At 39.2% G+C, this 27,967-nt stretch overlaps 1 protein-coding gene and 1 long non-coding RNA gene across 7 annotated transcripts in view; one reads left to right on the top strand and one right to left on the bottom strand.

The window, feature by feature from the left end:
• Positions 1-6,220: 6,220 nt before the first annotated feature.
• LOC115281043 lies at positions 6,221-26,594 on the bottom strand. The gene is made up of 3 exons (XR_003904041.1): positions 26,232-26,594; positions 16,667-16,781; positions 6,221-6,355 (listed from the first exon to the last, which is right to left on the bottom strand). It is a non-coding gene; the product is annotated as an uncharacterized LOC115281043 (long non-coding RNA).
• ZNF382 (zinc finger protein 382) overlaps positions 26,277-27,967 on the top strand; it is a 25,925-nt gene continuing 24,234 nt past the window's right edge. For 2 of the 6 annotated variants that reach the window (XM_029926235.1, XM_029926234.1), the window contains exon 1: positions 26,444-26,461. The gene's annotated coding sequence lies outside the window, so the exon portion shown is untranslated. Of the gene's footprint in view, positions 26,471-26,830; positions 26,858-27,967 lie in introns of those variants that run through there. The other 4 variants (XM_029926230.1, XM_029926231.1, XM_029926233.1 and 1 more) reach the window with 4 other exon arrangements.

The raw sequence follows: 27,967 nt of genomic DNA, 5'->3' as shown, positions 1-27,967 counted from the left end.
AAAGGCTGCTGACCGCTACAATCCCGCTGGCTCCCTCTTAAAGGAACAGTGGTTTTACGTTTGCCCGGGACATAAGAACAGTAACAGGGCCTGGAGGCAAACGTGTGGAGGAAATGACTACTATTTCTGCGCAGCTTGGGCATGTGTCAGCACCGGGGACATTTGGTGGTCTCCACCTGTTAAAGATGACTTAATCACCGTCCGCAGGGCAGACACAAGGCCTAAAGATTACTTGACGGCAACAAAACAAAATGCAATGCGTTGCAGCCATAACCAAAAATGCAACCCAATAGTTATTTCCTTTACAGAAAAAGGAAAATCTGACTGCCGATGGGAAGCTGGCAACTCATGGGGACTACGTATGTATACTTCAGGGCAATCGGGCCTCCCAGGAGCCCTTTTTACTATACAGCTCCTCGTTCGACCAATTACAACCATTAGCGTAGGACCCAATCAGATAATATACAGGCCCGTAGAACCCCCCACACAGGCAAATAGGCTGCGCCCCTCCACCTCAATGCCACCGACCAAGCAGACCACGCACGCCCCTGTACCAAAGATAAAGACACAGGCCATAGAAGAAACAAACTCCTTATGGAAACTACTGACAGCTACTTATAAAACCCTAAACCTGACCGATCCCAACTTAACCAAAGCCTGCTGGTTATGTTATGACATAAAACCTCCTTTCTATGAAGCAATAGGCCTAATAGCACCCTTTAATCTGTCCAATGATACATCACCCGCTGCCTGTAAATGGGATCGGAAGGGATTGGGACTCACTTTCCAGACAGTCACAGGCACAGCAACCTGTATAGGAAACTTCCCTCATAATCAGCCCCAGATCTGTGCCCATGCCAACCAGACCATAACCCAAACTAAATGGATAATTCCACCTCCTGACGGATGGTGGATCTGTTCTAAAACAGGACTCACCCCATGTGTCAACTGGAACATTTTTAATGCAACCACAGAGTATTGTATCATGGTATCAGTGCTCCCTAGAGTCATTTATCACCAGGAAAATGACATAGATAACATATATGAATTATGGACAGGAGGGACATCAATTAAACAGACAACCAGAACCAAACGGGAACCTTTTACGACCATAACCTTAGCCACGCTGTTCGGTTTGCGGGTAATAGGGGCAGGGACAGGGATCTCCTCTTTAGCTATCCAACATCAAGGGTTCACTAATCTCAGGGCTGCCATTGATGAAGATATAGCTAGAATAGAAGAATCAATCTCCCATCTAGAAAAATCTCTAACCTCCCTATCTGAAGTTGTCCTACAGAACCGAAGAGAGTTAGATCTGCTTTTTCTCCAGCGGGGAGGTCTATGTGCAGCCTTAAAAGAAGAATGTTGTTTTTATGCTGACCACACGGGAGTGGTTCGAGATTCTATGGCTAAAGTCAGAGAGGGGCTAGCTAAACGAAAACGAGAACGGGAACAACAACAGGGATGGTCTGAATCCTGGTTTAACCAATCCCCCTGGCTAACAACCCTACTTTCTGCTGTAGCGGGACCCCTAATACTTCTATTTCTCCTCCTAACTCTTAGACCATGCATTGTCAACAAAATCACCACCTTTATTCGTGACCAACTCAACAACATCTCAGTCATGGTCCTCAGAACCCAATATCAACCCCTAGACATAGAGACTGAACTACAATAAATCCATAACAAAAGATCCAAGATTGGATCCTCCGGTACAAGCGACAGGGGGGAATGAGGAACCTAAGAGTTGTGAGGAACTTAAAAATTAGACCTAGGCAAACCGAAACTTGACTGGTCTGTGCTATTTCTGTAACAGTATGAGTCCCAAGAAAAAAGAAACTTAACCTGCCCCGCTTGTTCTGCTTCTGTACATACGCTTGGGGCGCTATGTGTAGGGTGGGGTCAGCCATGTGGCTCGACATTGGGGCGGAGAGTACTGGATGTTCAAATTGTGGCGGGATCCAATCAGGGAATGCCGAATGTCTGAACTTAGATACTGGCCAATGTAAGCGCTGTACCAAGGGAACGCCCCTGACTTGTTTGGGCCGGCCTATAAAAAGGACATGAGCCGCCTGCACGGGGCTCTCTGGCTCTCCCTGCTCCACCAGCTTGGAGTGCGCAGAGGACCCAGGTTCGAACCTGCAATAAATGACCCTTGCTGCCTGGCTCTGACTCTGGACTCTGGTGGTTCATTTTTGGGGGTCGCCCGAGTTCTCGGCATTACACTACTAGCTTTAAAACAATTATAGAGGGCGCCTGGGTGGCTTGGTCGGTTAAGCGTCGACTTTGGCTCAGGTCATGATCTCACAGTCTGTGGGTTCAAGCCCCGCGTCAGGCTCTGTGCTGACAGCTCAGAGCCTGGAACCTGCTTCAGATTCTGTGTCTCCCTCTCTTTCTGCCCCTCCCATTCACTCTGTCTCTGTCTCTCAAAATAAAATAAAGACACAAAAAAATTAAAAAAAACACAATTATAGAGAGTAATAATCATAACAAAATATTGTAGAGTTGTAACACAGATATACTATGTATAGATATAGATGTAGTGAAATAGTAATACCTCAAAAAATGGAGAAAAGAGGATAAATCTATAGAGGAGTAACATTTCTGACTTATTGGATTTAAGTTAGCATAGATCTAAAGCTGCTTCTGATAAGCCCCAGCACAAGATTTATGTAACTAGGAAACTGAACTAAATAAAACAATATAGCAATAAGTCATTGGATACATTAAAATATTACAAAGTATAGGTGAACTAAAGAATGTGGTAAATTAGAAATAGAGGAAGAAAAAGGACATAATACACATAGAAAACCAAATGTACAATGGCAGATGCAAATCCAACTTTGTAAACGCTATTCCAGTGGGCTTCATCTAACTGGGGATCTTAAAAAAAATTTTTTTTAATGTTTATTTTTGAGAGAGAAAAACAGAGCATGAGTGGGGGACGGGCAGGGAGCCAGCAAGACACAGAATCTGAAGGAGGCTCCAGGCTCTGAACTATGTCAGTACAAAGCCCAACATGGGGCTCGAACTCAAAAGGTGCAAGATCATGACCTGAGCCGAAGTTGGACACTCAACAGACTAAGCCACCCAGGTGCCTCTAACTGGGGAGCTTTTTAAAAAGAGAGAAAAATAGCAGCAGACACACTCCTGCTGGCCTGGAAAAAAGTCATACAACCATGTTGTGAATTATGGTTGGGGTTAGGTGGCTAGTACCTGAGGGTGACCTCTAGGAGATGAAAGTGGCGCTTAGTCAACAGCCAACAAGAAAATAGGACGTTAGGGCACCTGGGTGGCCCAGACCACTAAGCATCTGACTCCTGATCTTGGTTCAGGTCATGATCTTACAATTCTTGAGATCGAGCCCCATTTTGGGCTCTGTGCTGACAGTGCAGAGCTTGCTTGGGAATCTCTCTGTCCCTCTCTCTGCCCCTACCCTGCTGTCTTGCTCTCTCTCTCAAAATAAAGAAAAACATAATTTTTTAAAAAATGGGACCTCAGTCACACACCTGCAGGGAACTGAATTGTGCCAAAAACCCAACTGAGATTGGAAAAGACCAGAGAACCTCTGCCTCCAGATGAAGTCACCGCCCCAACCAGCACTGGTTTTCAGCCTTTGGAGAATTTGACAGATTAAAACAAAAACGGGTGCTATCAAGCTAAATTTGTGTAATTTCTTTTGCAGCAATAGAAAATAAATGTTATCCAGTCATTGAACTATTGGTCATCCTTGTTAGAAAGGTGGATCACAAACAGTTCACAGTCACTTGGGATGGATATTACACATTTTGATTTCTACTTCCTTCTGTCATATTTCAAAGAGTTCTGGACTAGTTGGACATCCCACAGACTGCAAACTTGTCCACTACATGACTGAAGTCTTCCTAATCTGACTGGTTTAGCAAGAGATAGTAACCAGACTGGAGGGTTTGGTAAAACAAAACAAAACAGGTAAATATTATGAAGATTAAAATATCACCATAGCAATGATAATATCGGGTATAGTGGTTTGAGGCATTTCAGAATATTCCCTCTACAAAAAAAAATAAATTATTGCATCTTGCACTTCCATCATCAAGAAGCATAATGACTGGTTGGCCTCTTTGGATTTTTGAAGTGGCATATTCCACAACGGAGGAAATTGCACAATACGAAACATGCATTGTAGACTTCTCTGGTTCTGGAGCATGTCCATGCCATCTTCAGAGAACTATAAAACTTTAAAAAACATTAAGAAACAGCAAACATGACCATGATCCACCAGCTTCTTAAATAAATTTTTAGTTCTCAACAAAACTAATATTTATCTATGAACAGATTCTTTACTTTTTCATTCACAATTGGCTTCCTTTTCTTTTTCTTACCTGATTGCTCAAGCTAGAACTTCTCATACTGTGCTGAATAGAAGGGTCAGAAATAGGCATCTTACTCTTGCTCCTGATCTTGGGAAAGCTTTCAGTCTTTCACTATTGAATATAATGTTAGCATATATTTTTAAGTTTATAATCATACAATAGAAAGAAACAAATCAATAACAGAACATTTGAAAATTCACAAATATATAAAAAAAATTAACACAGTCTTAAACAACCAATGGGTCAAAGAAGAAATCACAAGGGAAATTAGAAAATACATTGGGATGTGAGAAAATGAAAACAGAGTACTCCCAATCATTATATATAATTATTTGCCATTGTGTTTCATTATAATAATTATTAAAATATAAAATTGTTACTGTAAAACATACAATGGGATCTCAAAAAAGATCTCAAATCAGCAATTTAACTTTAACTCCTTATGAAACCATAAAAAGAACAAACTAAACCCAAAATAGCAGAAGGAAGGCTTTGTTGTTTGGTGCATATAGATTTGTGATTGTTATATTTTCTTAATTTACTCTTTTATCAATATATAATGAAATGCTTGTCTTGTAACAATTCTTTCTTTAGTTTTTGAGAGTGAGAGGGCACAAGCAAGCAAAGGCAGAGAGAGAGAATCTCACAAGAGACAGAGAGAGAGGAATGGGGCTCACCTGAAGTGGGGCTCATGTTCACCTGAAGTGGGGTTTGTGTTCACCTAAAGTGGGGCTCGAGCTCACCTGAAGTGGAGTTTGTTCTCACCCAAAGCGGGGCTCAAGCTCACCCTATGCGGGCCTTGAACTCATGAACCATGAGATCATGACCTGAGTCTAAATCAGATGCTTAACCAACTGAGCCACCCAGGCACCCATCTTGTAACAATTCTTGACTTAAAATGTATTTTGACTGATTTTAGTAAAGGAATGCCTTCTATCTTTTACTTACTATTTGCATCTGTCCTTTCATTTTCAACCTATTTGTGTCTTTTCTTTTTATTGTTGTAAAATAAGCATAAAAGTTACCTTTTTAAGGAATAACTGACAAATATAATTACATATAGAGTGTACAATGTGATGACTTGATATGCATATACATTATAGAATGTTAATGAATAAAACACATACATCACCTCACATAGTTAATACAGTGAACTCTAAAATTTACCATTTTAAGTGTATAATTGTCACATTAAATACATTCACATATTTGTACAACCATCACCACCATCCATCTCAGAAACTAAAGAAAATCCATACCAAATTAATTAACAAGAACTCCCCATTCCTCTCTCCCTCAGTCCCTAACAACTATCATTCTATTGGCTATCTCTATGAGTCTGACTACTCTAAACACCTCATATAAGAGAAATACAGTATTTGTCCTTTTGTGATGGGCTTATTTCACTTAGTATAATGTCTTCAGTGTTACTCCATTATCTACCACATTGTTTAAAAATGTGTATATACATTCTTAGTGGACTTTTGAGTTGCTTCAACTTTTTCATTACTGTCAAGAATGCTTAACAAACGTGGGTATACAAATACATTTGTGTCCCCACTTCCAATTCTTTTCAGTATATAATCAGAAGTGGAATTGCTAGATCAGGTGGTAATTCTATGGTTAACTTTTTGAGGAAATGTCAAATGTCAGTTTTTCCCAGTGACTGCACCATTTTATATTTCCTCCAGCAATGCTTCCAATTTCTCTACATCCTAATCAACCCTTATTTTGTTTTGCTTTAAAAAAAATTCATCCTAATGGGTGTGAAGAGTAACTCAGTATGGTTTTTACTTACATTTAATAGTGACGTTGAGCAGCTTTTCATGCACTTATTGCCCAGAAGACTATTCAAGTTCTTTGCCCATTGTTAAATTGGGTTGTTTTCTGTTGATGATTTATAGAAATTCTTTAAATACTCTTTAAATATCCTTTATCAGATAAAATTTGTAAATCTCCCATTCCATGGTTTGCATTTTTACTCTGTTGATAGTATGAAACTGTTGATACACAAAAATTTTTTAATTTTTACTTAGTCCAATTTACGTATTTTTCTTTTGTTACCTGTGCTTTTAGTATTACATCCAAAAATCATTGGCAGATCATCTGTCATGAAGATTCTTCCTATATTTTCTTCTAAGAGTTTTACAATATATGTAAAGGTCTTTATTTTGAGTTACTTTTTGTATATGGTGTAAGGTAATAGTCCAACTTCATTCTTTTGCATAAAGACATTGAGATTTCCAAATTCTATTTGTTGAAAAGACTAAATGAAAAATGTGGAGCTTCTGAGAGTGCATTTTGCTGCTGTTACTCTACATCACATCATTTTAATCTCCTTTTCTGCCTTCTTACACTTTAAAAAAAAATTTTTTTTTGTTTTATTTATTTTTGATACTGAGAGAGACAGAGCATGAGAGGGGGAGGGGCAGAAAGAGAAGGAGACACAGAACTGGAAGCAGGCTCCAGGCTCTGAGCTAGCTGTCAGCACAGAGCCCGATGCGGGGCTCGAACCCACGAACGTGAGATCTGACCTGAGCCGAAGCCGGAGGCTTAACAGACTGAGCCACCCAGGCGCCCCACACTTTTTAAGGACTCTTGTGCTTTTAATGGGTCCATCCAGATAATCCAGGATAATTTCTCTATCTTAAAATCAGCTCATAGAAAATTTTGTTTCATCTGTAAATGTAATTCTCTTTTGCTATGTAATGTAGCATATGCACGTTCCAGGGATTAGGACATTGACACTTTGGGGGAGCCATTTTCTGTCTACCACAATAGTATTCCCTATTTGTCTTTTCAGTAGTTGCAAGATCTGCATTAATACCCCCATTTCGTTCCTGATATTGAAGATTTGTGTCTTCTCTCTTTTTACATTTGGTAGTCTTGGTAGAAGTTGATCAGTTTTATTGAAAAAAATTTTATTAATTTTTTTAAGTCTACTTATTTTGAGAGAGAAAGAGAGCAAGCGAACATGAATAGGGGAGGGCTAGACAAAGGGGGAGAGAGAGAATCCCAAGTAGGTTCTGCACAGAGCCCAACATGGGGCTCAATCTCATGAACAGTGAGATCATTACCTGAGGTGAGATCAAGAGTCAGATGCTAAACCAACTGAGCCACTCAGGAACACACCCCCCATTTTTTTTTTTCTTGGAAGAATCGGGTTTTGGTTTATTCACTATTCAATTATTTAGGGTTTTAATTTCTTTGATTTCCACTCCTGTTATTATTTCCCACCATCTTTTGGCTTTGAGTTTATTTCATTCATCTCTTTCTGTTTTTGTTTTTGTTTTGTTTTGTTTGAGACAGGGACTCAGATAATTGTGGTAAGACCTTTATACTTTTCTAATATAAGCATTTAGCATTATAAACTTCTCAGCACTGCTTTGTTGTACACCACAAATTTTGAAATGTAGTGTTTTCATTTTCATTCAGTTTTATATATTTTTAAATTTCCTCTCTGTCATAACTCAGATTGCTATAACAAAATACCATGAACTAGGCAGCTTAAATGACACTTATTTCTGTTTAGGAACTGGAAGTCCAAGATCAAAATATCAGCAGATTTAGTTCCTGGTGAGGACCTTCTTCCATGCTTGCAGGTGGCTACCTTCTCACTGGTCCTCACATGATGAAGAGAGCAAGGTCTGGTTTTTTCCTCTTTTTATAAAGACACTAATCCTATCATAAGCACCCACAATCATGATATCATTTATCTCCCAAAGGCATTTCCTTCACATATCATCACATGGGGGGAGGGAGGGAGTTACAGCTTCACAATGAACTCTGATAGATAACATTCCGCCACTGCCCCCCCAAACTTCATGTACTTCTCACATGCAAAATACATTCATCCCATCCCAACAGCCCTCAGAGTCTAAACTTGTTCTAGCATTGACTCTAAAATGTAAAGTCCAAAGTCTCACCTAAATATCACCTAAATCAGGGCACCTGGGTGGCTCAGTTGGTTAACTGTCTGACTTGGGCTCAGGTCCTGATCTCATGGTTTGGCCCCGCATTGGGCTCTGGGCTGACAGCTCAGAGCCTGGAGCCTGCTTCAGATTCTGTGTCTCCCTCTCTCTGCCCCTCCCCTGCTCATGCTCTGTCTCTCAAAAATAAATAAACATTTTTAAAAAATGAAATCATACAATATGTGGCCTTTTTATGTCTGGCTTCTTTCACTTAGGGTAATATTTTCAAGGTTCATCTATGTTTTAGCACGAATCACTACTTTATTTCTTTTGTTATAATATTCGATTTTATGGATATACAACTTTTACACTTCAGATACTTACTAGTTTTCATAATAGCAGGAATTTTCAGATAATGCATTTCACTGTTTATGCATACAAAAATCATTTCCCTATGTTTTACATTCATAGAGTTTCTCTCTAGAATGAATTCTCTCAAAACAGACACAGTTTGACCTATAATCAATGCTGTTCCCATATTCCTTATCCCATAGATTGTCTCCTATAAATTCCCTGATGTAGAGTAAGAGACTTAATACTTATCTATAATTGGTTCCATTTTCAGCCATATTTTCACTTAGCTAAGATATCCCTCTTGAGGCCCCTGCCTAAATCTTGCTTTTATTTTGCCAGTTATTTCTGGAAGTGAGAGTCCTCAAGGTAAAGGTTTTATTTTTTTCCATTACCTTGCATTGAGAGCCTTTTTTTTTTTTACCCTAAAAATGTCTTTGTCTCATATCTGGACTCCAAATCTGAAAGAATAGTAGAAAGGAAACAATGATTTTATTTTCCCTGTATCAGAAAAATAAAAGTATTACATGGAAGAAATAAATTGAAAATAAGCAATGTCAGCAGTCAGTAGCTAACAGGTATTAGAAACTGAAGAAAAGTGAGAAAACTGCAAGAATGAGGAGACTATATATGATAAAGAAGTTATGAAGAGGCAAAATGTTAAGTCCATGGTTCTGAAATTTAGGTGTTGATCAGAATCAACTGGGAAAGTTGTTGCAAAGTACTGATAGACAGTGACCAACCCAGGTGGACTGAATCAGTATCTGTTGGGTAGGTCTCAGGCATCTGTATTTTTAATGTCCCTATTGGATAATTCTGATGCAGATCAAGATTTGATAGTTCCTACTTCCCATTTTTTTTAATGGTTTCTCTTTTTTCTTAGAATAAAATCCAAGCAATTTCTCAGGGTTAATAAGGCCCTACTTGGGCCTTCTCCTACAATGGGACATTTCATTCCACCCAGTCCTCTTCTATACAATCCTCTTTTTTTTTTTAATGTTCATTTTTATATTTGAGAGAGAGAGAGCGTGACTGGGGGAGGGGCAGAGAGAGAGGGAGACAGAGGACCTGAAGGGGGCTCTGTGGGAGAGTGGAGCTCCAAAGGAATCGAATTCACAAACTGAGGTCTTAACCTGAACCAAAGTCAGACACTCAGCTGACTAAGCCAGTCAGGCATCTACATCCTCTTTCCTTTAGTTCCAAGATCATGCAGTGTTTACCTCCTGTATCTATTTGCCCCTCACCCATGGATGGGCTTATTGTATTGTTTCCTCCTCTTTTCCCCTTCAGATTTAAAGGCTCCTTACTCAAAATGGATAGATTAATCCCATCAAAGAAGTTCATGCCTATTTTTTCTATTCTAGCACCTATATCCTTGCCTTCATTAAATATTATTTCTCTTTTATTATTTAATAATCACTTATTATTTATATTAATGCATTTCTATATCTTTATCCCTAAAGATCTAAAAAAGCAGATGTAATCATCCTTTCATATGCAACTAAATAACAATTCTCCTAGGACAATACATTTGTTAATTATACAATTACCAGATTTAAAGAAAAAAAGAAATTTCAATGAGAATAGAGGTAAGTATTATGAATATAAGCTGATGAAAAAACACAAATATTATTTAACCAACGTAATTAAGTTACTGGATATACATCTCTTTGCCTCCAATCTCTCTCATACTTTACTGTAAGTAATGAAATACTCTTTTCTGTATTATTTCCATTTCATATGAGAATAAAAGCATATCCAAACTAGCATAGCTAAAGCTGACCATTCTAGTATTTCTTAGAAAAGTATCTCAAAGATTTTCAGATATTATTCACAAGTATACCATACTACAAAACTTACAGTATTTTTATCAAAAAGACTTGGAGCAAGGCACCTAGGTGGTTCAGTCAGTTGAGTATGCAACTCTTGATTTTGGTTCAGGTCATGATCCCAGGGTTGTAGGATTGAGCCTGGTATCAGGCTCCACACATTACAGAGCATGTTTGGGATTCTCTGTCTCTCTCTGTCTCTCTGTCTCTCTGTCTCTCTCTCCCTCTCTCCCTCCCTCCCTCCCTCTCCCTCTCTCTCCCTCTCTGCCTTTCTCCCCCCACTTAGATAGAGATGTTCACTCTCTATCTAAAAAAAATTAAAATTAAAAACTAAAAATAAATTTTAAAAAGACTTGGAGCTACAGTGGAGAATATGGTAACTCAATAATATGGAAAAAGATCTTGATGGGGACCAAAGTGCCATGTGTTCTACAACAAATGATATATTGGCTGTTGACTAGAGGATGGTAAGAAAGGTTAGCAAATAACCTAAAGAAAATCAAAAGTGATAGATTATCCAGGAATGAAGTGAGATCAAGAATAACTTTCCTATTATTACTAAAGCAAGGTATCTATAATAAAAGTAAAAATAAAACAACATTATCTGGCTGCTTTATAAAATAGATTGATGAATATTGGGGGAACTTTGACTTGGTAATAAAGAAGCAATCTACTAAATAAACTTTGTGTCATTTGTGGAAATATAATCCAAGTGAAGAAAACTTCTAGAGGGAGGAAGGTGGTGGTGGAGTAGGAGGAACCTCAGCTAATTAGACAAGTAGCAAATCACCCGAAATATCCCATAAATCAACCTAAAGACTAGCAGAACAGACTCAACAACTAAAGGTAGAGAAGAGGCTGCATCTAAGAAGGTAGGAAGTGTGGAGACACAGTTTGGGAGAGAAATAGATCCTGGCCGCCCCGGTGGGGAGGAAGTGGGTGGAGAGAGGGTGAGAGAGAGAGTGGCACACAGGGGAGCACGTGGAGAAGACGATGCCCCATTACAACTGGCTTAGAAAACAAGAGGGGCTGAATTTCATCAGTTCTTACAACCAGCAAGGCTTAAAGCCCGGAGTTTTAAAGGCTAGTGGGCTTGGCTGGAGAGAGCCCAGAGGGCACTGCGCTGCTCTTGGAGAGAAAACCGGGCAAACACCCTGTGGACATACAGTTCGCAAAGAGCAATCTGAAAAGCACCTGGGGCACACAGTGGGGAGGTTAGTTGCTCTTCTGGGAGCGACCCCTCCAGGCACAAAGGACTGGCTGGTGCCGTGTCCCTCCCCCACACTCTAGCTTATGTTGGGCCACCTGCTAGAACCAGAGGAGCAGGGACACTCGCTACCTAACTTGCTTCCATCAAGCACACACCCCCTCCAGAAGAACCACCCTTCCCAGTCACACTTACCTCAGTCCCAGTGTGGCGGGCCCCCTCCCTTAGATCAACCCAACCCCCTGCCGTGTTACTGTGTCTCCAGACCCAGGAGCTTTGTGTGTGTATGGAATTGCGGAACCACTATATTGCACACCTGAAACTAAATGTAATACTGTATGTTCACCAACTGGAATGTAAATGAAAACTTATAAATAAATAAATAAATAACCTCTAGAAACCATGATGTTAGAAACATTAAATAATTTTTCAGTAGTCCCTAGGGCATACAAGCATAGTGTCCACAAGATAAATCATAAACTTAAATGCTTATATTAGTAAAAATAAAATAATAAAGATAAATAAGTGAGGCATCTCCCTCAACAAGTTAAGGATAAAAAGGTAAAACAAGGGGCGCCTGGGTGGCTCAGTCAGTTAAGCATCTGACTTCGGCTCAGGTCATGATCTCATGGTTCATGAGTTTGAGCCTTGCATTGGGCTCTCTGCAGTCAGCACGGTGCATTCTCTGGGTCCTGTCTCCATCTTGCTCTGCCCCTACCCAACTTTGGATGGCGTGCACGTGCTCTCTCAAAAATAAACATTAAAAAAAAAGTAAAACAGAGGTGCCAGGTGGCTCAGTCGGTTAAGCATCTGACTCTTGGTTTCAGCTCAGACCATGATCTCATAGTTCATGGGTTCAAGCTTCAAGCTCCATGCAGGCAGTGCAAGCCTGCTTGGGATTCTCTCCCCCTATCTCTCTGCCGCTCCTCCACTTAAGCACACTCACTCTCCCTCTCTCCCTCAAAAATAAATAAACCTAAAAAAGTAGTAAAACAAAGAAAAGAAGGAAGGAATTAATAAACATAGAGGCAGAATATAATGAATTGGACAATACATTTAAAACTATAATAGAGGTGCCTGGGTGTCTCAGTCGGTTCAGCGTTGACTTCAGCTCAGGTCACGATCTCATGATTCGTGGTTTCAAGCCTTGCATCGGACTCTCTGCTGTCAGCGTGGGGCCCACTCTGTCCCCTTCTCTCTCGTGCTTTTTCTCTCTCAAAAACAAATAAACATTAAAAAAGTACAAATCTTTAAAATAAAAATTATATAAACAGCCCAGAGCTCATGTGTCTACCATGAAAGAAAGTATTGAGTTCTCAGTTAAGGAGATTGATTAACTTGATATATATCCCTTCCATAAGAGTGGAGGGTCTTAGGATCAGGGCTTGCTCTATGAGAATTCTTCCCCTAACTTTTAAAACAGACATATAGAAAAAGAAGTGTTTATACATCCTCTGTGAGAGTAGTGGAAGCTGGGGCTGGTGGAAGAAGAGTTCAGTGTTTGTGACCATAACTGGGGTCAGAATTAGGGGCTGGGCCCGTGTTTTGACATGTACAGAGAAACTGAGGCAGAGGTTATCATCTGCATGGATGGCAGACTGGATACCTGCTGTGTAACTACGTAACAAGTAGTAAGTAACAGATACACTGAGGCTATCTGGAACCGATTCTCACAGTCAGGAAGAGGTCGAAGCTAAACCCTGTTAAACTGGATTGGATTTAGAGGTGTCAGTGTACACTAAGCAATTTAAAAATTCTTTAAATTTTAATGAAGTAGAATTCTATTTCCAGATAAAAATGTATTCAAGAATGAATGCAAAATAAAGGCATTTTTAGATAAAAGAAAACTAACAATTTGTCGCCAACAGACCTGCATTACAAAAAATGATAAAAGGAAACTCTTTGGGCTGAAACAAAATGCTACTTGTGGGAAAATAGAATCTGCAGGAAGACAGCATCCTTGGTAACTCATTGGGTAAATGTAATAACTCTTTTTATTATCTTAAATTCTTTAAACTATACATGACTATTAAAAGCAGTGTGTTGTGGGGTTAATGTATATACATATAGTATATATAGCTAAAGTGACGGTATTAATTTCAGATAAGATAGACCAGTGATAAAGGCACATTTCATGATAGAAGAGTTGATACATTAGGAAAACATAATTATCATAATTAGGTACCTAAAAACAGCATCAAACAACACTGTACTTGCATGACTCTAGGAATGAGTGCCTCCTTAAATTTTGCACCCCAGGGGCTTTACTCACATCAGCATTACTGTCATCTGAGCCCTGATTTTAATATCGACCTCTCAAGTATTAAAAAAAAAGAAAGAAAAAATTAGTGAAGATATAAATGATATGAACTATCAACCCCCTTGGACTAACTAATATTTGTACCTAATGACCATCAAATATATATTCCTTTCAAGTGCATGTGGCATATTCACTAAGGGACTATATAATTGGGCCGTATATAAAGTATTAATGAATTTTTAAGGATCAAAATCATATACCATATATCCTCTGATCAAATGGAACCAAGTTGGAAATCGGTAACAATGAAGTATGTAGAAAATCCACAAATATTTGGAAATTAAACAACATACTTCTAAATAATGCATGGGTTAAAGAAGAAATCAAAAGAGAAATAAAATATTTTAAGTGACTGATAAAAATACAATAAATAAATAAATAAGTATAGAGAGAGTATGCTGGCTTTGAATGTTACATTAGAAGAAAAGTCTAAAGTCAGTGGCCAGAGGTTCCACTTTAGAAAGCTAAAGACAAGGAGCATCTTGGGTGGCTCAGTCGCTTAACCATCGTCTGGCTCTTGTGTTTGACTTGAGCCACGATCTCACAATTTGTGAGTCTGAGCCCTGCCCTGGACTCTGTGCTGGCAGGGAAGAGCCTGCTTCGGGTTCTCTCTCTCCCACTGCCCCTCCCCTGCTTGCATGTGCTTGCTCTCTGCCGCTCTCTCAAAATAAACATTAAAAAAAGATTAAAAAGATAAAAACAGCACCTAGAAGGAAATAAGAAAAAAACTAAATGAAACAGTTTGCTTATGCAAAGCAAAGGAAATAATCAACAAAAGTAAAAGACAACTGACTAAATGGGAGAAAATAATTTGCAAGTGACATGCCCGATAAAGGGTGTGTGTGTGTATAGGTAATATATATCTATCCAAAATATATAAAGAACTTACACAACTCAACACCCAAAAACCAAATAATCCAATTAAAAATTGGGCAGAAGAGGGGCACCTGTGTGGCTCAGTTGGTTAAGTGTACGACTTCAGCTCAGATCATGATCTCACAGTCCGTCAGTTCAAGCCCCACATTGGGCTCTGTGCTGACAGCTCAGAGTCTGGAGCCTGCTTCAGATTCTGTGTCGCCGTCTCTCTCTCCCCCTCCCCTGCTCACACTCTGTCTCTCTCTGTCTCAAAAATAAACATTAAAAAAATTTTTTTTGATTGGGCAGAAGACATGAATAGACATTTCTCCAAAGAAGACCTACAGATGGCCAACAGACATGTGAAAGGCTGTTCAACAACACTGATTATCAGGGAAATGCAAACCCAAACTACAATCACCTCACATCAGTCAGAATGGCTAAAATAAAAAGCACAAGAAACAGCAAGTGTTAGTGAGGATATAGAGACAAAGGAACCCTCCTGCCTCGTGGGTGGGAATGTACACTGTGGAAAACAGCAATGATGGTGCCTCAAAAACTCAGAAACAGAATTACCATATGATCCAGTAATTAATTCCACTACTGAGTATTTACACAAGGAATATGAAACACACTAATTTGAAAAGGTATATTCGCCCCTATGTTTTTTTGCAGCATTATTTCTAATAGCTGGGATATGGAAGCAACCCAAGTATCCAGCAATAGACGAAGATGTGGTGTAATATATACAATTAAATATTACTCAGCCATAAAAAACGAAATCTTGCCATTTGCAGCATGGATGGATCTAGAGAGTATAATGCTAAATGAAAGAAGTCAGAAAGAGAAAGACAAATACCATATGGTTTTACTCATGTGGAATTTAAGAAAACAAAGAAAAAAAGACAAAATAACAGACTCTTCAATATAGAGAACTATGGTTACCAGAGGAGAAATTGGTGGGGGGATGGGTAAAATAGGTAAAGGGGATTAAGAGTACATTCATCTTGATGAGCACTGAGTAACGTATGGAACTGCTGAATCAGTATATTGTACACCTGAAACTCATACAACACTGTACATTAATTATACTGGAATTTAAAAAAAAGAGGGGCACGTGGCTGGCTCAGTTGGTAGAGCATGCAACTCTTGATCTTGGAGTTGTGAGTTCAAGCCCCATATTGGGCTGGAAGGAAGGAAGGAAGGAAAGACGGACAGACAGAAAGAAATTGAGTAGGGAAAACACACTTCTCCTGTGCTTCTTTACATTTACACTACTATGACACTTCATTTCACCTTTGGTCACCAAATGTTTGGGAATTTTCACCCTACCAAGCAATTTTCTACCACCGGTTGGATTTCCTACAATTTAACTCAATTCTGATGCTATGTTCCTGGAGGTAGCACAGACCCCACAGGTTAAGGGCTCAGTCCCACAAAATGATCCAGCCCCCACCTTTTGAGATGCCAATCATAAGTCCCAGGTTGTTGCCTGTACTCTTAACCAAATGGCCATAAATTGGGGTTCCTATGATCCCCTCCTTAGGTTTGAGCATTTGCTAGAATAGCTTGCAGGACTCAGGGAACACTCAATTATGTTTACTTATTTATTATAAAATAAAGGATATCATAAAGGATACTAATGAATAGCCAGATGAGGAGTAACATAGGGTAAAGTCTGGAAGAGTCCTGAGCCAAAGTAGCTTCTGTCCCCATGTCGCTGGGGTACACCACCTTCAAGTACATGAATGCACTCACCAGTCTAGACGCTCTCCAAACCCTGTACTTTTGGGATTTTTATGAAGCTTCAACACATGCATAATCAACCATTAACTCACTCTTTAGCCGTTCTCTCCTTCCCACGAGAGGAGTGGGGCTGAAGATTCCAAGCTTCTAATCATGGCCCGGTATTTCTGGCGACCATCCCCCTTCCAGAGGATCACCAGAAGTTGCCTTGTTGGAACAAAAGACACTCCTATTAGCCAGAAAATTTCAAAGAATATAGGAACTCTGTGTCAGGAACCAGGTCAAAGACCAAATATTAGAACAAAAGATACTCCTAGCACCCTTGCCACTTAGGAAATTACAAGGGTTGTAGAAACTCTATACCAGGTAACAAGAACAGGGCAGGGGTCAGGTGGGCAGAGACCAATGCATATTTTTCTATTTCACAAATTTAATCTGAAAATATATATAAGGAAATACAATATGATCCAATTTAACAGTCAAATGCCAATTTTATTCATCATATTAGTTGAATAAAGGAGAAAAGACATATCACTTCAGTAGATTCAGAAAAAGTATCTTATAGAGGCATCTGGGTGGTTCAGTTCAGTTAGGTGTCCAACTCTTCATTTTAGCACAGGTCATGATCTCACAGTTCGTGGTTCTAGCCCTGCATTGGGCTCTGTGCTGACAGTGTGGAGCCTGCTTATGATTCTCTTTCTCCCTCTCTCTGCCCCTACCCTGCCTGCTCTCTCAAAATAAATAAACAAAAACTTTTTTAAAAAGTATCTTACAAAATATAATATCCCTTCATGATAAAAACTCTCAGCAAGCTAGGAATAGAAGAGAACTTGCCAAATTTGATAGAGCATCCATGAAAATCCTCCAGCTATATGTAATGAAATATTGAATTCTATCTTTTTATGATCAAAAAAGCATGGGGCACCTGGTTGTCTCGTCAGTTGAAAGTCCAACTCTTGATTTTGGCTCAGGTCACGATCCCAGAGTTGTGGGACTGAGCCCCATGTTGGGCTCTGCACTGAGCAGAGAGTCTGCTTAAGATTCGTTCTCTCTCCTTCCGCTCCTCACTTCCGTGCCTTAAAATTTAAAACTTAATTAATTTTTAAAAATCTTAAGCAACAATATCTACTCTCACTACTTTTACTCAACACCGTAGTGGAAGTCCTTGCAATTAAAACAAAGCAATAAAAATAAATGAAGGATATAAACACTAGCTAAGAAGAAGAAAAACTTTGTTTATAGATGGCAATTATTTGCTTACAAAATCCTAAAGAATCCATAAGACAAGAACTAGCACGTATAAGTAAATGTAGCAAAACTTATGGATCCAAAGTTGTTATATAATAATTGACTAATTTGATATATTAGCAGCAAACAATTGAAAAGTGAAAATTTTTAAAAAGGCATAACAGATGTAATTAAAGTTCCCTGCCTGATCAGTCCTCACTCAACTGAGCTCTGTGTTCTTGGCAACTCTTCCAGCCTTCTCCTCTTGCTACAATAAGGTGGCCACAATGGCACATAAGAAATAAATAAGAAATGATATAGAAATACCTATAAGAATTAAAATTTGCGGTGCCTGGGTAGCTCAGTTGGGTAAGCATCCAACTCATGACTTCGAATCAGGTTATGATCTCATGGCTCAGGAGTTCAAGCCTTCTTCAAGTTCCATCCTGAGAGTGTGGAGCCTGCTTGGGATTCGCACTCTCTGTCTCTCTCTCTAAATAAATAAATTAATTAAAAATAAAAAGAATTAAGACAAATTTTAAAAATTTAAAAAATTCTGTAAAGCATTTTGAGAATTAGTTACATTTTTAATGACTGACAGGCAAAAATGAAATACTTCAGAGAAGGGCATATGGATTGAGAGAACTTTAGGGTTCCTTCAGAGTCACCAAAGAATAAGGCAGATGGGAGGGGTAAAGAAAGGTCTTACTTTAACTCCAGACTGGCTCTTTGACTTAAGAGGCAATACAGTGAAAAAAGAGAACTGCGTTAGCTATGAATATTCTATTTTTGTTTGTTAATTGCTCAGAGGAAAAATGGAGCTTATTGAAACTGTCACAGGTCCTTTCTAGAATGCTAAATAAATGTTGATAAACGCAAAGTTCATGGATTGTAAATTTCGATGACAGAGCAGGTATAAAACAATTTTTGTTGCAGGAAATGAACATGTTCACTTTATTTTTTAATAAATTACTTTGTTTAAATCCATCACTGTAAACTGTACAGATTATTTTGATAATCGGTACAAATAAGGATTTTTTCATCTAGCTGCTCTCTCTAAAAGTGGTCAGAAAATAACATAAAACACCTTTACCAATTTGGAGTTCAAACACAATTTAACACCTGGTTTATTTGACAATGGATATTCCTTAGTTGCCCCACAAGTCACATCTAGCTCCCTAAGCATCAAGGAAGGCAGAAATTATATGATGGGCCTAAAAAGATCTCAGTATCATGAAGAATGGTGAAGGTGTTTAAAGGTATTATGTGCAACACGACAACGCATAACCATTCCTTTGAAAACAGGGTAAAAACGTTTACAAGATAATCTTGATATTCCAGAAAACCAAATTCTGAATCATTTGAAGCAGTGTTTTAGCTTTTGAGACCAAGCTGCTCTTCTCCATCATACAGCTCAGCATAACGCCCTCTTGACAGAACCCAAATATTCTCACTTCTATCAAGATAAGTCTAGGGCCACAATCCTGAATGTTACTCACCCCTAAAAGCACAAACTCAAGTATTCCTGGTGAAATTCAAAAAATGTTTTCAAGTTTGAAATTCAAGAAGGGGGCTATTACATAGCAAGCAAAGGCTGTGGCTGGAAATTTGTGGTAAGAGGAGTTACAAAAATTACTGTTTCAGAAACATTCTCTACACATTTTTAAGAAATCTGGTTGTTTTATTATTTTTTATTGTTTTAATATTTATTTTGGAAAGACAGAGATGGTGTGAGCTGGGGAGGGACAGAGAGGGAGACACAGATTCCGAAGCAGGCTCCAGGCTCTGAGCTCTTAGCACAGAGCCTGACATGGGGCTCATGCCCATGAACTGCAAGATCATGATCTGAGCTGAAGTTGGACACTTAACTTACTGAGCCACCCAGGCGCCCCAGAAATCTGGTTGTTTTACACAAAAGTTCTTGTATATTATGTGATTCCTCAATTATCCAAATATGTTTAGAAACATGGCTAGAAGTGAAGAAAATAATCACAATAACCCAATTGAGTGAAGTAGTGAATTACAAGCAAACTGCATATCATATACTTATCATAAATCATCAATAAATGTTAATTCTTACATCCTTTTGTTACAATACAGACTAAGAAAAGACTCACGGAGTTTCCTTTCTAATATGGTACTAAATCTTTAGATAATGCAGTTTGCATAAAATTAAAAAATGTCATTAAGCCTCAGGTTCATCACTAGGTCACATCCTATTTTCCTAGTTGTCATTGTTTTAATTGCTTCATATATCACATTGTCATCCCCTAACCTACCTGAGTTTGGGTACAAGACCATTATTTTAAAATATATCCTGGGGCATCTGGGTGGCTGAGTCAGTTAAGCGTCTGCCTTCGGCTCAGGTCATGATCTCACTGTGCTGACAGCTCGGAGCCCGGGGCTGCTTCAGATTCCGTGTCCCCCTCTCTCTCTGCCCTCCCCCACGGGTGCTCTGTCTGTCTCTCTTTCTCTCTCAAAAAATAAACATTAAAATTTTTTAAATATATCCTAGGCATTACCCTTAATGCCAAATTATTCAGTGAATTTTTGTATTGGCTACAATATAGTCCACCTATCATCCTTAATTCTTTTTTTATACTACTGTGCTTAAATTGGGGGAAAAATCTCTAACCTCTTTTCTACTGATGGGAGTTTATAGTTATCTACTCCTTTTAAATCTGGATGATCCACCATCTCTCACTGAATAGCTTCTTTGATCCTGAGTTCGAGGATACAAAATGCAGAACGGCCCAGAATCACAGAGATAATCATGCTAAACCAGCAAAATCTTTTCAAGTACATAATACATCTTCCTTCTGATGTTTACCTTTCCATAACTGATCCCTGATCTCTCTGAATGCAGGTCCCAAACTTACTCCCACTCAATCCTAAAAGCCTCACAAATCATGGGATCTCAACATGTCCTAACACTGAGATTAGTCAAGTGCCAATCTTCTATTTTCCTAGAAAATACAAAGAATTTCTAAGTTCTTCCATGAGTAATCAAATAAGACCAACTTCTCTTAAATCATCCCTTCACCATTCTTTGCATGGTCAAATACCTTTTCAAGGATTTAATTTTACTCCATAACTCTTCTTTTTAATATATATATATATATATATATATTTTTTTTTAGAGAGAGAGAGAAAGAGACAGCAGGGTAGAGGGACAGAAGGAAAGCATGTCAAGCAGGATCTACACTCAGTGCAGAGCCCAAGGCAGGGCTCAATCCCATGACTGTGAGATCATGACCTTGAGCCAGAATGAGCCACCCCTTTAAAAGTTAAAAAAAAATATTTTAATTAGGTTCCAGGCCCAATGTGGGGCATGAACTCATGACCCTGAGATCAAGAGTTGATGCTCTACCAACTGATCCAGGCAGGTGCCCCTCTTACCATTTTCTGAGAGTGAAATTTGAGCTTCTTAGGACTGCTTTCCCTTGTAATGCTAATATAATATATTACAGAGCACAGCTTGCAAATATAGTCTTCACTAACATTATCACACAGATTTTCAGAAAGAAAAGGAAGACAGCAACTACAGAATGTCACCATTCCATCTCATAAAACCAGCTCAGAGAAGGTGCGCCTGGGTGGCTCAGTTAGTGAACATCAACTCTTGATTTCAGCTCAGGTCATGATCTCATGGTTCATGGGACTGAGCCCTGTGTTGGGCTCTATGTTGACAGCACAGAGCTTGCTTGGGATTCTCTCTCTCTGCCTGTATCCTTCCCACCCACCCCTGCCCCCGGCCAGCTCGCTCGCTCTCTCTCTCTCTCTCTCTCTCTCTCTCTCTCAAAATAAATAAATAAACATTAAAAAAAAAACTAGCTTAGAGAATTTGATCCACGTAGGTAACAAATTGAAAATATTAACAAAACCAAGTCTTGTCACCGGTCTAAGCCAGACTTTTATGCATATTTATAACTACTAACATCCAATTCTGTTATCTGAAATTATAAATCCATCCTTGTCAGCATAATTTATATTTTAAAAAAGCAAAGAAAAAAAGAAATACAGAATTCTGAGTACTTTTACTTCATCATTTGTTCTCCTGAAATTATGCATAAATTTATATCTGTATAATTCCAAATGGTGCAAATTAGTGGCTCAGCTCATATCACAAAGCTAAACTTTAATTAGCCTGCACTTATGGAAAATATCTATCAAGGAATCCTTCATCTAAGCTTTAGCTAGCTTTCCTTACCCTAAAAAATAGGACCTGCTAGTCCTTGACCTCTTAGTCAATCACACCATTTCTGTGTTGCCTCTTCTAACATTCTAGAAAACTCTCTCTTGCCCAAAATCTCTCCAGAAAAGTGTTGCATTGCTTGTGAGGCACAATACTCCTCCAATTCATGGATTGTTTTACTTTGAATAAAAAACCTCAAACTCATTAAATTGTTTTAGTTTTGTCATTTGACACTACAGACATAGAAGTATAACAAAACCAGTCATTGGATTGAATTCCTATTTCAAACTAAGAGCTCTTATTTTTTTTTTATTTTTAAATGTTTATTTTTGAGAGAGAGAGAGAGAGAGAGAGGGAGGGGGGGAGGGAGGGAGGGAGGGAGAGAGAGACAGAGTGAGTGGAGGAGGGGTAGAGAGAGGGGGAGACACAATCCAAAGTAGGCTCCAGGCTCTGAACTGTCAGCATAGAGCCTGACACAGGTCTAGAACTCACGAACTGAGCCAAAGTCAGAAGCTTAACCAATTAAGCCACCCAGGCGCCCCTAAGAGGTCTTATTTTAATGACTAAGTCTTATAAGCTTTTCTAAAAAAAAAATCATAAACATATGCACAAGCAAAACTTTAAAAGAATGTATACGAAAATAATAACAATGACTTTTTCTGGATGCTAAAATTATGAGTACTTTTAAACTTCCTATTTTATAAGTTCAACTTAGAGTAATAATTTTTTCAAAAAGACTGTTAATTTCTTCTTCAGGAATATATAACAATTTCCATTTCAAGTATTTTTCTAAAAGCAGGTGTAGGGGGGCTATCTTCTACTTATTATGAAAACTGTGAACAAACAGGTTGTTAAAATAACTGGTAACAGTACTACAACCAGTGTGACTGAAATAAATAAACCTACAAAGTCTTGTACCTTCTTTCACTGTATTTCATCAGTATAATGAGACACTTAAGATTCCCCTGTGAATGAGTACAACTCGGGTGACATTTTCAGACTAAATTGTTTTGTCCACAGTAGAGGCTTAATAAATGTGGCTTTATCATTGCCTTTCTCCACTGAATGCCCAACTTATGTATCATATTGTAAATAATCCTTAAAAAATTGCTAAGAAATGCCTATAATAGTTAAACTTTAGAATTTAGCAATTTCTTGAGTACTTTTGTTCACAAACATGAATACTGCATAGTATTATATATGATATGTTTTATATCAGACTATCTTTTTAACTATATAATATTAATTTGGATGCAATGTGATTAACAATTTTACATAATACAGGAAATTATTTTTGGACAAACTTGTCCTAAAGTTGACTTCCAGGTATAAGTTATTGATCCTAGGATGGTGGTTTAAAATCTGTTTGGGTCATGTACACCTCTGATAGTATCAGAAAATGATAGGCTTTTCCCTAGGAAAAATATGCATTAATAAAATAAATACACACACCAAAAAAAACCCCAACAAATATAACACACACACACACACACACACACACACACACACACACACACACAATAAAATAAATATACAATAATTGGGTACACAGTTCCAAGGCAAATAATTTAAGGTGAAGGATTCCTATTCTAGACCATCTGAGCACATGGCCCATTTTCTTACTTACAAGTGCCTTTTTTTTTTAAACCATTTAATGCTTTTTTTTCGACATCATATATAGTTTATTGTCAAATTGGTTTCCATATAAAACTCAGTGCTCTTCCCCACATACAAATGCCTATTACAGTTAACTTCTCATTTTCACTGCTCCTTATTATGAATGTGGAATGACTGAGATGATTCACATAATAACATGTTTTAACATAAGCACTTATTATTGTCAGCTACTGTCCTAGTGCCCTGTTAACATTAACTCTCCTAATCCTCATAAAATCCCTTTGAAATTCATACTATTATTTGCACTTTACAAACATAAGTTATGGAATAGAAAGATACTGAATATATTATCCAAACTCAAAAATACTAAATGGTGAAACTAAGATTTTAATTTAGACACTCTAGATTAGGGGTTAGCAAACTTCTGTAAAGGACCAGATAGTAAATATGCTAGGCTTTGTGGGCCAAAAGGCAAAATCAAGGATATTATTAGGTCCTTATTTAGCAAGAGAGATAACAAATTTTCACAAAAATTTTTAATTATCAAATTCAAAAATTTATTTGTGGACACAGAAATTGGAATTTTGTGTAATTTTCACATATCATGAAATACCATTCTCCTTTTGATATATTTTTTAAATTTTTTAATGCTTTTTATTTATTTTTGAGAAAGAGAGGGTGATCAGGGGAGGGTCAGAGAGAGAGGGAGACAAAGAATCCAAAGCAGGCTCCAGGCTCTAAGCTGTCAGCACAGAGCCCTACGTGGGGCTTGAACCCACGAACCGTGAGATCATGACCTGAGCTGAAGCCAGATGCTTAACCGACTGAGCCATCCAGGCGCCCCTGATATGTTTTTAATTACTGAAAAATGTTAAAACCAGACTTAGTTCTCAAGCCCTAAAAAAATAGGATACAAGCTGGATTTGGCCTGCAAGGTCAAATTTGCTGACCCCTGCTCGAGACTCAGACACCATTATATAGTCTGAAATCAGTCAAACCATCTACCATGCCATTTTTCCACTCATGTGTCTAAAGAATATCTAAAGTATTTAATGTGTAATTCTACCTAAGCCTTAGTCTCTTCCTTAACAAAAAAACTGTATAATAAAAAAGTACTACTTCTGCATCACAAGAATTCTTAGACAAAAAAGGGAACAAGCAGAAGTGTTTCCAAGTGGTTATATGAAAATTAACTAAAGTAGGAAGAACTTTGATGAGGATCAGGCAAAGGCGATCCATCCTCATGGTACCATCATTAATTGGGAAGAGAAGGCCTAGAGACCAGGTAAATGTCTAAATCATTATTTTCCAGGACCTTTCAGAAGTTATTCTATATCCTAAAAATCAAAAGTGAAATTTCATAAAACAAAGAATAAGCTCAAAATGACTTCTAGGTTGGCTTTGGAATGTGTGCCTATAACAATGTTCTCTCATTGCTCTTCTTCTGGAATACAGCAAAAACTGGAAGGAAAAGAGAATCATGACCTCCTAGGCCTTTCCTAGAGACCAGACAGGCTAAGCAAGAACCAATTTACTCATCACTAGCAAGCCCCCCGACACATAAACATACACTAATGGAACTATGAGAAAGACTGAATACTGTTGACTTTTCCCAGTATCATCAAGAGAACTCAGGTTCCCCGAAGCCTGGGACTGGAATCTGTTCACAGCAGGTTCCTGTCAACAGAGCTATAAAAACGCTGTGGATCTGCAATACAGCGCTTGCCCTCACGGAGCTGCCAAGAGGAATCTTCAGAGGACGTAACCCGACTCTTGCAGCCTCAATAGCCTACCGCTGGGGGGCAATTCCAGCCCTACAACCACCTTAATAACACAGGGCTGTGCTTTAGTTATAACATTCGTTCCAGGTCCCAAATGTCCAACTTCCCGCTGACAGCCATTTTTGTAAAACCAGTATTTCTGTGCAGTGGGACTATAAGGTGAAATGACATTGTCAGTGAAAGAAAACCCAGTGCAACAAATTCCAAGAAAGTGTGGAATTTATAAGTGGGTCCAGAATAGGCTACACTTAATGTACCCCATGACTTCAATGCATTAAGCACTAGGCTGGAAAACAGAGGGTGAACTGATAAAGGCAACAAAGGCCATGCTTTAGAATAGGGAGGGTCTCTGTGGTTAACTGGGGCCTCAAGGTCTTTCACAGACACGGACTGAGTCACACAGGGATCTTGTCCACAGACTCCTCAATTCCTTTACCGCAAAAATGAAGCTGTACTTTAATAAAAGTACAAAAGCCGCACTAGACCAATTTTGATTAGCCTCCGGTTAGTCACAATAGCGTATCACTAGTTCAGAGTTCACAGTACAATACACCTCACACCTCACACTTCATGGTCACGAAAAGGCCCCGCCCCCACTGAGTCCCAGGGGCGGAATCTGGGCCAGTCAGGGTCTCCCCACCATTCAGGCGCGCACACATACACTCAAGATCACATCCCACACTGGCGCTGACACACAATCGCACACCCACACCCACAATCACCTTCTTCATACAGGCCTGACCTTCCTGCTTCCACCTGTCCCATGTGCTCCTGGGAAACTCCGGGCTTCCTGCAGTGAGCTTCTCCCGCACCCAGACCCGCGTCATTTCAACTCACCACAAGGAAAACGGTGACTGCAAGCCTAGGGGAAAATGAACCAGAGGACGAGGTTCACAAACTCCTCCACGGCCGCAGTCCACTCCGGAACCGCGCGGACTTTGCCAGAAACACACCGCAGAGCCGGTAGCTTGGGATAGCTAGGTTACGAGCGCGTCGCCCCGTAGACTCCTGGGAGCTCCAGCCCACGCGGGAGTGCGCAGGCGCAGACGACTGAGCCTCTGCCCCGGGTGAGGTTGGTAGGTCCTACGGGCTCTGAGGAGGCGGGGACCGCGAGCTCGGCCGAGAGGGCAGACTGGGCAGCGAGTCCGGGTGGGGAGGCTAGGGAGGACACCGGGAGTCCGCGCTGGGCCCGGTTATTCTGAGGAGGGAACCGGAGCCGAGCCCACGGTAACCAGGCACTAGGATCTGTGAGAGCCGGGCCTCGGGCGTGGTCCGTGGGCGTGACCCTGAGGGTGACAATCGAGTTTGACCTGGAGCGAGCTCCGCACGAGGGGACCCCAAGAGAGCTCAGTCGCTGGGAGTGGGGCCTCATCCAGCGGGCAGTGTGTGTGTGTGTGTGTGTGTGTGTGTGTGTGTGTGTACCGAATTGAGGCGGCCGCCTGTGCTCAACCTGCTGCGTTGGGGTACGTGCTACTCTGAGATGTTGCGACCGATTGTGTGTGAAAAGTGGACGGAGTCCTGTTGCCGCCTGGGGTTCTCTACTTATGTGTCTAATTTTAGACTAGGTGTGAGCGGGTTTGAGGCCGTAGGTGACTATGGAGAAGCGAAAGTGATTTTGTGACTTTGCCTGGAATTATGTAATGCGCTGAGGCTGTGCATGACAGACGGGTACCGTGAGATAGTGGTTTTCTGAAGTAAGTCTGATTGACTGTAACTATGCAGGTGTTTGCAACCTACTGTTATTATTTGTGATATTTTTGTTATTGAGAAACTCTTCACTACCACTGTCTAGTTGGGTGTTTAAGATTTGATTATCTGAATAGTGGTCATTAAACCTGCCTCCAAAATTGTTAATAGCAATTTAGCAAATAGAGGTATAAGTATTAGAAAAGAAGAGGTAAGATTTCATTTCCCAGATGGCAAAATTCATTACAGGGAAACACTATCTGAACTAAAATCAATTTGTTGAAATTAATAGTGTTCCATGAATAGTAAGCAGAAATAAAACAAACAATTTTTGCCCATAACTAACACTCGCAACACTGATACATGAGTGGATGAAATCAGTGGTAAGGTCAGCAGCCTCTTCAGGCATTCCAAGATAATAAAAAGTATTTGGTATACTTTGAACAAGGCCAGTCTCACTATAGTAGTTAAAATAGTCTGCTAATTAAAATATTCACTGTAGCAGTCAGTACTTAAGACTTCATTCAGCATGGTATCATCCTCTCCCTAGGAAGACTACAGAGTGGAAAGATTAATGTCTTTTCTAGTTCCATACGTGTACTACTAAAAAGTGTTGTTCAATAGTTAATACTTAAATTAGCTATCAGTAAACTAATAATAAGTGAATTTTCAGTCATTATGCTAATTAAGTAGTATGATACTGGTGAATCAGTAAAGATCAAGTAGAGGATATTGAAGTCCAGATATTTTCAAGCATATAGGGATATGTAATATATGATAGAGATGGCATTTTACATCCACTGAAAAAATATGGATTATATAATATGTAGTATTGCCAAACAAGAAAACATACAAGGAAAAAATCTTCACAAGGTAAAAACAAACTT

Source organism: Suricata suricatta, chromosome 16, assembly GCF_006229205.1.
Source record: "Suricata suricatta isolate VVHF042 chromosome 16, meerkat_22Aug2017_6uvM2_HiC, whole genome shotgun sequence".
Classification (NCBI taxonomy): domain Eukaryota; kingdom Metazoa; phylum Chordata; class Mammalia; order Carnivora; family Herpestidae; genus Suricata; species Suricata suricatta.
Note: the sequence above shows the minus strand (reverse complement) of the source record. Positions and strands in the feature narration are given on the sequence as shown.